Source organism: Miniopterus schreibersii (genome assembly GCF_964146895.1).
Source record: "Miniopterus schreibersii genome assembly, chromosome: 8".
In the NCBI taxonomy this organism is placed as follows: domain Eukaryota; kingdom Metazoa; phylum Chordata; class Mammalia; order Chiroptera; family Miniopteridae; genus Miniopterus; species Miniopterus schreibersii.
Window position 1 is genome coordinate 73,733,844 of NC_138109.1, and position 12,179 is coordinate 73,746,022.

At 33.9% G+C, this 12,179-nt stretch overlaps 1 long non-coding RNA gene across 2 annotated transcripts in view; it reads right to left on the reverse strand.

The window, feature by feature from the left end:
• LOC308560680 overlaps positions 1-12,179 on the reverse strand; it is a 50,122-nt gene that overhangs the window by 20,698 nt on the left and 17,245 nt on the right. The window lies entirely within an intron of this gene.

The window sequence follows — 12,179 nt, forward strand, 5'->3', positions numbered from 1 at the left end:
GGATACATTATTTACAAATATTTTCTGTTATCCTTCAGACCATCTTTTCTCTTTTTTCGATGTATTTAAAATGAGTTTAGAAAAGTCCTCAGGAAAATATGAGCAAACAAATTTCAGCAGCATATAAAAAAGATTACGTACCACGACCAAATGGAACTTATCCCAAAAATGCAAAGTTGGTTCAACATATGAAAACAAATCACTGTAACACACTATATTCATAGACTAAAGGGGGGAACATTTTACTATCTTTATAAATGTGGAAAAAATATTTGACAAAATCCAATGCCTTTTCATGATTGAAAAACACACCCAACAGACTAGGAATAGAAGGAAACGTGTGGATTTTTCGTTGCCAGTATACACAACTGCAAATGACTGAACTTGCATCCTAGAGCTTGCTAATCTCACTATATCTAATAGCCTCTCACAAATTTTTTTTTATGGTTTTCTATATTTTTGATCATGTCATCTGGAAACAGAAATAACTTCACTTCTCCCTTTCCCATCTGGACATCTCATTTTTCTTTTTCTTGCCATATCTCCCTGACTAGATTTCCAGTACAATTTTGAATAGAAGTAGTGAGAGTGAACATCCTTGTTTTGTTCCTGACCTAAGTTAGAGGAAAGCTTCTGTCTTCGGCTATTAAGTACAATGTTAGCTGTGGAGTTTTTGTAGATGCCTTTCCCCTTGTTGTAAAAAGACAGATAATCCAACACAGTGTATGACTTTGATTGCTTTTCATATGTTGAGCCAACCATGCATAAATTCCATTTAGTCATGGTATATGATCATTTTTATATGCTCATATTTTATGGAAGACTTATTTGAGCTTATTTTATTTTAAATACATCAAGGCTGTGTATAGCATCTAAGTCACAGTGACTAAAGATTTAGTTTACATTCTGACCCTGTCATTTAAATACTGTGAAACAATTGATGTCATTTTCCCTGAGCCTGACTTCCTTCATCTGTAAAGTGGGAGCAGTCACAGTACATGTAGCATAGAGATGTTTTAAGAAAAAAACAAATTTCCAGAGCATCTAAATGAGGTCCAGAATATGATTAATGATAAATACCACATTAGACTCTTTTTTCTACCGAAAAGCCTATAGAATTTCTTTTATCATAGTGGTGTAACATTCTTTCCTAGTCTGTGGGCAAGTTTGGCTGCTTACACTGATTTTGCCTATAGCATTGCAAATATTTTTAATTTGCATGCACACGCTTTGTGTACACGTGCTTTTCTTCAGCTAAATAAAGTCATTGTTTATTATATTTCTCTTCCTTTTCTTTTTTGAATTTGTGCCACTCTCTTTCAAACATTCAAAGCCTGAAATGTTGCTCTCACTTCTTTGTCCTCTACAGCTAATCCCTCCGCATTTTTGCCTTTGCTTTTACCTCTGCATTCTGAGAAAGGTCTTATATGTAGTCAATGACCTGCTTTGTTTTCGTATGTCTACATCATTGTTGAGCCTGACTACCTCTAATGTTATTTCTAAACTGTTCTTATATATTTAGTTCTGTTGCAACTCTTTACTAGGTTTTTCATTAGCTTTTTATTGCATTTTATTCCCAACCTAGCCTCATCTTATTTCTTTCAATTCCTGATTCTTCCTCAGTAAAAATCTTTATTGTAAAATACATTCATTTGCTTAGTTCCATGTTATTTTCTCAACAAAATTAAAGGATAAGAAACAATTATTTCCATTTTAGTGATGAGACATTAAGTAACTGAAGTTGGTCACTAATCTAAGGCAGGAATCTTAGTTTTTTCAACTTTTAAATAAAACTTTTTTTCACTTGGGTTTTCCAGGTTTTGTACTCTTTTAAAGTTTTTCTTAAAGTACCAGCAAGATAACATTTAGTGTAATTAAACTGTTTAGAGAATTACTAAAATATTATTTTACAGATAGACCTGAAGGAGAAATAGAACAATACCTAATAATGGAGATTTCAACACTTTTCAAAATAATTGATACATAGTAATAAAGAATATCAAGGAAGATATTATAAAGTTAATCAACATTGTCAATAAACTTGATATAAATGATATCTACAGGATATTCCACCCAAGATTGTTGAATATACATTCTTTCCAAGTGCACTTAGAAAATGTATCAAGATGGACCACATTTTATGTCATAAAGCAGGTTAAAAATAATGGAAAATTATTAAAATCATGCAAAAAATGTTCTCCGGTTATAGTAGAATTAAAAATATAAACCACCCAGCCGGGCGTGGCTCAGCGGTTGAGCATTGACCTAGGATCCAGGCAATCAGGGTTCGATTCCCGGTCAGGGCACATGCCCGGTTACAGGCTTGATCAATGACTCTCTCATCATTGATGTTTCTATCCCTCTCTCTCTCTCCCTCTCCTCTCCTCTCTCTGAAATCAATAAAGATATATATATATATATAAACCAATACACAAAAGACATCTAGAAATATTTGGAAAGTAAACTACATATTTATAAATAATTCATGAGCCAAAGAAGAAATCATTTGGTGAAACTTTGAGGTATTTTGAACTAAACTAAAATAGAAAACACAATATATCAAAATGTATCAGAAGAAAAGCCACTTGCAAGGAAGTTCAAACCATTAGATACTTATAAATGGACAAAAGTCTCAAATCAATAATCTAAGATTCTACTTTAAAAATCTAGAAAAAGAAAAACAAAAGGATAAAATTAAACTAAAATTAAACAGAACCAAGTAAATAGTAAATAAAAAAGCAGAAACCAATAGGGACATAACCACAGGTCCTACAGGTATTAAAACAAGAATTAAATATTATGAATGAACCTATGCGAAAATTTCACAACTCAAATGCAGTGGAAAATTTCTTTAAAAATGCAAACTACCAAAGCTTCCTCAAGAATAAATAGATAACAGGAATCTTCCTCTATCTTGATAAAGATATTGGTTTTGTAGAAGTTTCCCTCGAAGAAAATTCCAGGATCAGCTTTCACCTGTGAACACTACCAAATATTTAAGAAAGAAACAGTACCAATTCTGCATCATCCAATCATCTTATAAGACCATTATTAACCTGGTCCCCCCAAAAGAACACAAGATAATTGTGTAATAAAGAATTTGGCTTTGCCCAAAAGAGAGGTCTGGCCTTAGTCCACAGCTCCTGAAATATAAACTTCTAAGCCCTTGGAATTCCCTAGGTGATAGCAGTAGCTTTGTTACGCATAGTAGGGCTCTCAGACCACACCTGATGCTAATGAGGTGACTCCTATCAGGCCCGTGAGACCATAGCTTACATCAGAGAGAGGAGCTAGAAATGGAATTCACCCAAATGGGCAGTGAGTCAATCAATCATGCCCATACACGTAAGGAAGCCCCAGTAAAAAGATCAGTTAACCTTCCCTGGTTGTCAGTAATTCCTGTGAACTCAGACATTGATGCTGGGAGGGTAACATACCCTGAGGGCAATGGGAGCTTCCTGTTTGGAATCCTCCCAGACTTTGCCTTATGCATCTCTTTTGCTGGCTGATTTAATGTATCTTTTCCTTGTAGTAAACTGTAACTGTGAGTATATACCTTTCAGTGAGTTCTGTGAGTTCTAGAAATCACCAAACCTGCAGGTGATTTTGAGAACCCCTTGGACCTGCAATTGCTGTCAAAGTCCTGGAAAGACTTGGCAGTAGGGAAGATTGTGCCCTTGAAATTCGAAGTTTGACAACTCCAGGTAATAACAAAGAAGAAAAATATAGATTAATATGCCTGAAGAATGTATAGGCACACAGAATACCTTCCCATTTCTTTGTGTCTTCTTGAATTCCTTTTAATAATGTCTTATAAATTTTAATGTATAGGTCCTTCACGTACTTTCTTAAGTTTATTTTTAGGTATTTTATTATTTTTGTTGAAATTGCAAAAGAATTTTTGGGGTTTTTTTCATTTATTTTTCTGAAATTTCATTATTATTTTAAGAGTGCAATGGATTTTTATGCATTGTAACCAATTTCACTCCAATAAATTTCCAAAAAGTAGAAAGAAAAGAAAAACACTTGGAAAATTATTTTTTAAAAGAATATATATGCAAATATCTTTAACAAAATTTTAGCAAATAGTCTAAAACATATATGATTATTGATTTTCAATAAAGGTGCCAAAGCAATTCGGGGGGGGGGGTGTTGTTCAACATAAGGTCCTGGAACTATTAGAACTATATGTATAAATAAACAAATATACATTATTACCTCTCAAAAGTGAACTCAAATTGTACTATATTATCTAACATAAAAGCTAAAACTATAAAAAATCTAGAAGAAAACAGAAGAAAATCTTTGTGAACTTAAGTTAAGCAAAAATGTTTTAGAATGAGAAACAGAAAACGTAAATCATAAGAAATTAATACATTGAAATTTATCAAAATTTAAATTATCTGCTCTTCTAAAGAAAACATCAATAACTGAAAAGATGAGCCACAGACTTGGAGAAAATATTTAAGAGCCATAAATCTAACAGAGGGCTTGTATCCAGAAGAGAAAAGAAATTACATTTCAAAAATCATAAGATGAACCACCCATTTTTAAAATATAGGCAAAAAATCTGAACTGACACTTCACCAAAATAAATATATGGATGGTAAATAAGTACATAAAATATTATTAATCATTAGGGAAATGTGAAAAAACAGAATTTAATATTACTACACACAAACTAAAATGGACAAAATTGAAAGCGTGATGCTATCAAGCATTGGCGAGGGCACTGAGGATCTGGAACTCTCATTCATACCACTGTGAATGGAAAATGGTACAAAATTTTGGAAAACAGTCTAACAATTTCTTATAAATTTAAACAGACAGACATACTAGTTATCAATTTACTGCCTCTTAATTTCAAATTTATCTTTTAGAATCTGCTCTGCAACGATGGCCTGTGCTCTAATTTTTGTCAGTAGAAGGTACTAGAGAGACATTGCAGGAAGAGGGGGTTTCTCTTCTTGGTTCTGGTCTGCTGTTTGCTTTGTTTTTTCTTGTTCTTACTGCACATCCCATCAGCAGTACCTGTGTGGGGAAGTATCCAGTGGTTTATGCCCAGACACATAATCCCTTAGCAGTAGCCTGGGCCAGATTACTACCTTGCCATGGCCCTGCTGCTGTGGACACGATGATTTGAAGACCTCATTCTCACAACATCAACTCTACTGTCTGTGTCCCTGCCCCGCTTCTTCAGCTCCCCTGTAACCCAGAGTATTGTTGCTAGCTTGCCTATAAACTGTGGACCAGCTGTGGCCACTGCAACCCAATGAACTTCTCCAAGCATGCAGTATGCAGTAACAGCATCTTCTCCAAAGAAGTCTAACTCCAGTTTGGGGCAAAGTATCCCTTTTCCAACTTTATTATTCTGTGGGTACCCTCCCTCAATCCCAGTGTACCCCTTAAAGTTCCCTTTACATCTACGTGGTTACTCTCCAATATAACCTCCTATATAGCTTAACAATTCTTTATATTATACTTTCACAGCTTAAACTACTATGTGGTTTCTTCTCCTGGTTGGTCCCTGAGTGATATAACATATAACTAGTTAACTCACTTCTAGGTATTTGCCCCGTGTGTAATTTTTATTTGGCAGCTTTCAAGATTGTCTTTTTACTTTTGGTTTTCAGCAATTTGACTAGATGTGGTTTCTTGGTGCTTACCTTGCTAGAGTGTGGAGCTTCTTGAGTCTGTATATTTAAGTCTTTCAGCAAATTCAGACATTTCCAGCCATAATATCTTCCAACATTTTTTCTGCCACATCCTCCTAATTCTTTGCTTCCTAAACTCAACCTACATATATTCTAGACATTTTTATATTGTCTCTGCAATAAAGGTCTGGCTCCATTTTTTAATGTTTAAATGCTAACGGTTTTTAAACCAAGCCCTTATTTCTTTCCCTTCTGCCCTACATATGGAGAAGCTAATAAGAAAGCCTCCTCAGGCACCAACAGGAGAGTCAAACCACCACCTTTTCCTTACTTTCTTTTGCCTTTTTCAGATCAACTTGAGAAGTCTGCCTAAATCTCCCAAACAGCCTTGTTATTCAAGGAATAAACATATCCACACCCTCTTGGTATGTGTGTGTGGTGAATTTATGAACAGAATGAAAATGGTCCCAGAAAACAACCTACTCAGTCAAAATTATTGGTAAGAAAAAAATACATGAGAAAAACCTTTGCAATATTGACAAAATGAAGAAATAATAACATAAATTAACTAGAACAAAAAACTTGTCAACAATTGAATGTAATATCAGAGGGGGATGAGCAAAATTAATGTGTTCTAAGATGTTTATATGATTCAAGAGTAGAAAATAATTACTAATTTACTTTAGGTTTTGTTAAGAATCCACATTAAAATAGTTGGTTTATTGATTGAAAAATAAAGATGGAACAAGTAATCTGCAAACAAGTTGAGGAGAAAAAAATGAACAAAAGAAATTAATCCAAAAGAAGGCAAAGAAGTGGAGATACAACAATAGAATGGAAAGCAGAAGATGGCTTAACCAAACCCAAATATATTAAGGTATAAAAATGTAAATGGATGACACTCTTCAGATCAAAGAAAAAGATGGCTAGATAAGATTAAAATTCATTATTTTGTATACTGCTTAAAAAAAGACACATTGAAAACACAGAAAACCAGAAAGTCTAATAATGGAAAAAATATATATCAAATACTAGTTAAAAGAAAGCTGGCATAACTGTGTATTCACCAATCAAAATAGACTATAAAATCAAACACATTACCAGAGATAAAAAGGTTGCTAAATATTTGTAAGCATTTCAATTCACCAGGAAGATATAACAAGTATGAACACTAATAATAGAGCCTCCATATATGTACTGTTAAAATTATCAACTCCTCAGTCATAGTGAGAGATTTTAAGATAACTGTCTATAAAATCAGTAAAGGTATAGAAGATACGATGGCACAATTAGCAACCTTAAGCTAATGGCTACGTGGAACTGCACTCCAAAGCTGGAGAAGACATTGCTTACAGGCCATACATGGGATGTCTACGCAATGGAACACTGACCAGGTAGGTGTTCAGTCACAAAGTTAGCTCCGACAAATTTTAAAGAATTTGTATTATGCATAGCAAAGTCCTGATGACAATAAAATTATCTTAATATTTGGTACCAAAGGTAACTAAGGAAATAACACGTTTGGAAATTAAAATACTCTTCTAAACAATTTATATGTCAAAGGAGAATTCATAATGAGATTAAAAAATATTTAAGATTTAAAAATAAAAAATTCTACAAATGAAAACTGATAGGGTGTAGTTACTAAAGCACTAATTAGTGAGAAAGTTATGACGTTAAGTACTACAATATGAAAAGAACCACAGAATAAGCCCAAGGAATGTAGAAAGCATGTGATTAATGAAACAGAAAACAAATATACTATAGAAGAGATAAAAGTCGGTTCTTTGTAAAATCTCATAAACAAATCATTAGCAAAGTAGTCATAATAAAAGACAGGTTTTTTAAAACTATTAAGAATTTTTAAAAAGAGATGTAATTTCAGAAACTGCATAAGTGGAACAGATAATAAAATAATATTATGAACCATTTTATGCCAGTAAATGTGAAACTAGATAAAATGGATATATTTCTTAAAATAGCAATTTACCTAAATTAAAACAAGGAAAATACAGAGTGTTCCCAAAAATTGTATACACACTTTAACATATGATAGCTCAATTTTGAAAATAAAATGTACTTTAATTAACACTGCCTTTATAATTATTCAAAGTGTGTGTATACATTGTCTTGGGACACCATACATATATATTAATAGTCCTGTTACTATTAAGGAAAATAATTTATAATTAAAACACTTTCCACAAATAAAACACCAGATCCTGACCGTTTTACATGGGCTTCTACCAAATAGTCCAGGAAAAGACAAATCTAATAATCCAATGTTACACAAACTCGTTCACACCCACACGCATACAAAAAAAAAAAAAAAAAAAGTTACTGGTTGATTGGAAGTCAGCGTGCAAGACAGCAGCATAAAACTTTTAAAAGATAATATAAGAAAGCATCTGTTGACCTACAGAGTGAAATATTTCTTTAGCGAGACACAAAAAGTACAATCTACAAGGAAAAATATTGATCGTTTCAGCTACACTAAATTTGAAGATGTCTGATGGTTAAAAGTTACCATAGAGTAAAGTCATAAGCTCCAACCTAGGGGGTATTTGTTAAACCTCTAACTGAAAAGACTTATTTTGAGAATATACAAAGAACTCCTATGAATCAAGAAGAAAAAGACAAACAACCTAATATAAAAGATTTGAACAAGTACTTTGAAGTTGTTTGTTTGCCAAAAAAAAAAAAAAAAAAGTTTAACCTCATTAGTAATCAGAGAAATAAAAAATTGATTATAATACAATATTGGTTTATACCCATGGATTGAAGAACAATCTTTTAACTTCAGACAACACAGTGTTGGCAAAATGTAGAGCCACAGAAACTCCCACATCCTGTTGAAAGGTATATAAATTGGTACAGCCACTTTGGGAAACAGTTCAACATTACCTAAAAATTTGAACGTGTGCCCACCCAGTGATTCGGCAATTCCACTAGTTAGTATACACTTGGGAAAAACTCTTGCATGTGCATACAGAATATGTGTACAAGTGTAGTCACAGCAGCGTTACTCATACAGTAGCTGAAAACCTACACTGAGTATAACAGCAAGACTATTATGAAAAACTAATTTTTATATTCATACAATGACACAGTATATAGCAGTGAAAATAAATTAACTACAGCTATTTACATCAACAGATGAATATCAAAAACATAACACTGAACAAACTAGAGAAAGTTATATACAACTTGTTTTCATTATAAAAATGTCATAAGCAATTAAAACAAAAGTATATGTATTTTCACAAAGATAGGAAAATTATAAGGAAAAGCAAGGGCAAGACGAACCTGAAAACCTTGATGCTGGTGCCGTCAGGAGGAAGGGAGCGGCTGGGAGGAGAATGAAACCGAGGAGGGTCAGGAAAAGAAGCTCAAGGCACTGTTTTAACTATTGACATGGAGAATAGATTCACGATGGCTCCCTCCATTATGATTCTTTACACTATAAACAAATTTTTGAGTATTTTTGTGTGCATTGTAAATTTAACAAAAATTGTTAACAGCCTAGCTGGGGTGGCTCAGCAGTTGAGCATCGATCTAGGAACCAGGAGATCACGGTTTGAGTCCCGGTCAGGGCACATGCCTGGGTTGAGGGCTCGATCCCCAGCAGGGGTCGTGCAGGAGGCAGCTAATCAATGACTTTCATCACTGATGTTTCTATCTCTCTCTCCCTTCCTCTCTCTGAAATCAATAAAGACATATATATATTTTTTTAAATTTTTAACAAAAAAGTAAGGAGCCAAGTGCAGAAAACACATTTTGAGTAAGAAAAAGGAGAGACTCATCCAATAAGACATTAAAACTTTTATAAAATTATAGCATTAAATGCTGTAAGAAAAGGATCGGAATAGACGAATAAACCAAAGGAATGGGTTTACCTGGGAATAAAGCAGAGCCTAGGAACGGCCTTGTGTGTGTGTGGGATAGAGGAGCATTACAAGTTCTGGGGAAAGGATTTGATAATTGGAGGTGGGACAATAAATTTACAATAATAATGGTAATTTTTACTCCTAAGAACCTATATTATGTCCTGCAGACCAGGAAGAGTGAGTGGTCAAGTCCCCATGGCTGGAGTCAGGTGCCACTTTCTAATCCCTCCTCAGGTGCCCTAGAGGTCAAGGCCAGGCAGGTTACCTGGCATCTCTGTAACTCGCCTCACTCGGCGGTGAGATGGGGGTGATACAATGATAGCACTTCCTTTATAGCCTCATTAACACTGAATATTAAAATAATCCATTTCAAGTGCTTAAAGAAGTGTCTACACTTGGATGAAGGCTCAAAACTGGCTAGTTTACAAAATTATCTAACTTGAACTTAAGGAATTAATGTGATGAAGGGGAAAAAGTGTTTTTAAAAATCATTTGTTACTTTTCTGTCTCACTCAACAGACTTTGACTTTGAACAGCTTGAGAGTAGCAATTAGGCCTATTCAAGTTCATATATTCAGTACCTAACACAGAACTTGTCACGTAATGGATGCTTAATAAACATATATCGTGTTGCATTGATTTGACTTAGGAAGGGAAGGGAAGGTAATGTTGCTATAAAAAGAGAAAGAGTCTATGTGGCTGCCAGAAAATGCCACAGCTTTCACTACGGTGCGGAGAAAAACAAAGCAGTGTTTTAAAGGCCAAATTTAATGGATTCCCAAGGTTATGCTACTGTGAAATTATACTACTGTGAAATAGGAATTAGAATTAGTCAATCCAAAATGTAAAATACCATGGAAGATAAGGTACTAAAACATAGTATACTTTAAATGAATAGTCCAATTAGTCAAACACCAGGGAGAGCTTAAATCAGGATGTAACTTTATAGGAGCAGAACAAGGAGCCACTATTAATACTGACAAGTAAAAGGGACCAAAAGGAAAAAAATTAATACAGCAATTAATATGCCATCTCATAGCAAAGCAAACCTAATCACCAAAGAAATACCTGTAGACTAATGCACCAACACAATTCCTTTGTGAGGTATTTAAAGATACGTATTCACAATTAAAATAATTCAAATCAGCAGAAAGCAAAATGGATGAAAAAGTATACATTGTCCATCTTCAAAGAATAATGTCTGTGTTAAATTAGATGTGTTACAGAGGAATAAAGATCATGGCTGCTTAATTCTATATGTTGATAGTCACTGATGTGAGGTTTCATCAAAATAAAATGGACATTGAAGAAACATATGACTTCACTGCTATCACTATTTCTAAAAATACTGAAGAAAATGTATTTTATTCTTAAATCTACATCAGAAACACTTTCAGGTGACATTAAAAAGTTCTATAGTTTCTCATTAAAAATGTGATATAAATATACTGTGTATAAAAATTTATAGCAAAATTTGCTAAATACTTTGTCTTTCTTTAGAAATATATAGCTAAGAGGTTTAAATGTCAGGAGAATTATGATGAGATACTTCTTTATCCTCGAAAAAAGTATATTTTCAATTTCATAACCAAGAGAATATAAAAAGCTCTGTTCCTTTTTGCTTTTTTGTTATCATTCCAGAAATGATTGACTGTATATCAAAACTAGATCTTCAGAGCTATTACATTTCACCATCTGGTTAACCTTATCAGCAAAGCTCTAGAAAACAAACCCACACATGAGAACTTCATCCACTCTGAGGAGTTATCTTGATCATAAAGACTGGCCCAAAACTGAGATAAATTATTATGGAGACCAGAAATGGAGCTGCATTAACTGTACATGATTGAATTCGACTAGCACTGAGACTGTAACACCCCTAATGTGTGAGGCTGCCGGGGTGGCACCTGTGCAGAAGAGACGATGCCACTCATTCAGCATGTTGACCCGACACAGCACAGTCATTTACAGTACATCCAGATATGACATTCAGAATTTTCCATTTTTTATTTTTAACAGTGATTATGCTTGACCCACAGGGCATCTCAATGTTCTATAACACCTTTCATACACTTCTCCAATGCTTTCGGACCAAATCAGACTTGATGCAAAAATTATCATGATCCTCATATTATGACAAAACTAATCCCCAACAAGTAACAGCAAAAACTCATAAAAACTGTAGAACTGAACTCAAATTGAGGACGAGTGCCCAAATCATTATCTGAACTACAGTTGTAGGAAATACATGTTTCAACCTGAATAATTTATAAAATGGTCCCAGAAGATGTTACTGGAATTAAATGGAAGTTAGCACCCAACATTCCTACATCTTTTTCATCCTTGCCCCATAGTGCAGGAAAGAAGGGAGGCTAAAAGGCGGCACAAAGAAATTATTTGTGATCTAAAATATTCTGGGAATGACACACAAAGAAGGAAAGGAGCAAATGTGATAAATACTCATGTCATTTACTTTGGTGAATGTAATTATTGTGGCAATGGCTATGATTTTTGATAATTCAAAAACTACCTTATCATTTCTCCACACACAATAAAAAAATTATTTGGTGTTTGCCCACAAGAGTATTCCATGTAACTCCTATCACAGTTTTTCCTTTCATTCCCATAGAATGCCAAG